The following is a 381-nucleotide window of genomic DNA, read 5'->3' on the forward strand; positions in this document are numbered from 1 at the left end:
TGTAATCATGTGATATAGGTGTGATATGGAGAAGAAGAAAACTAACACGAATAAAACATGGAAACGTGATAGGATAATTAAAATAAAATAAAAATTATAAAAATTACATTACTGTCTTTATTAAATTATTTATATATAATAAAAGTTAATTTATTAATTAAAAAAATTTGAGGTTATTAGGTTGTTCTCGTGTTCTCGTAAATCACATGGGTTCTCGTTTGAACCTCTACCTATATCTATACTATCTTATAAAGCATTTGACTAAAACTCATAAAAACTCTTAAAACTCATTAAAAACTCTTAAAACTCTTAAAAACTCTTAAACCCGTTCATCCTTAAACGATTTTATCCCTATCCGATTTCATCCCATATCTGAATTCG

Source organism: Cynara cardunculus (genome assembly GCF_001531365.2).
Source record: "Cynara cardunculus var. scolymus isolate 2C chromosome LG 7, CcrdV1, whole genome shotgun sequence".
Classification (NCBI taxonomy): Eukaryota; Viridiplantae; Streptophyta; class Magnoliopsida; order Asterales; family Asteraceae; genus Cynara; species Cynara cardunculus.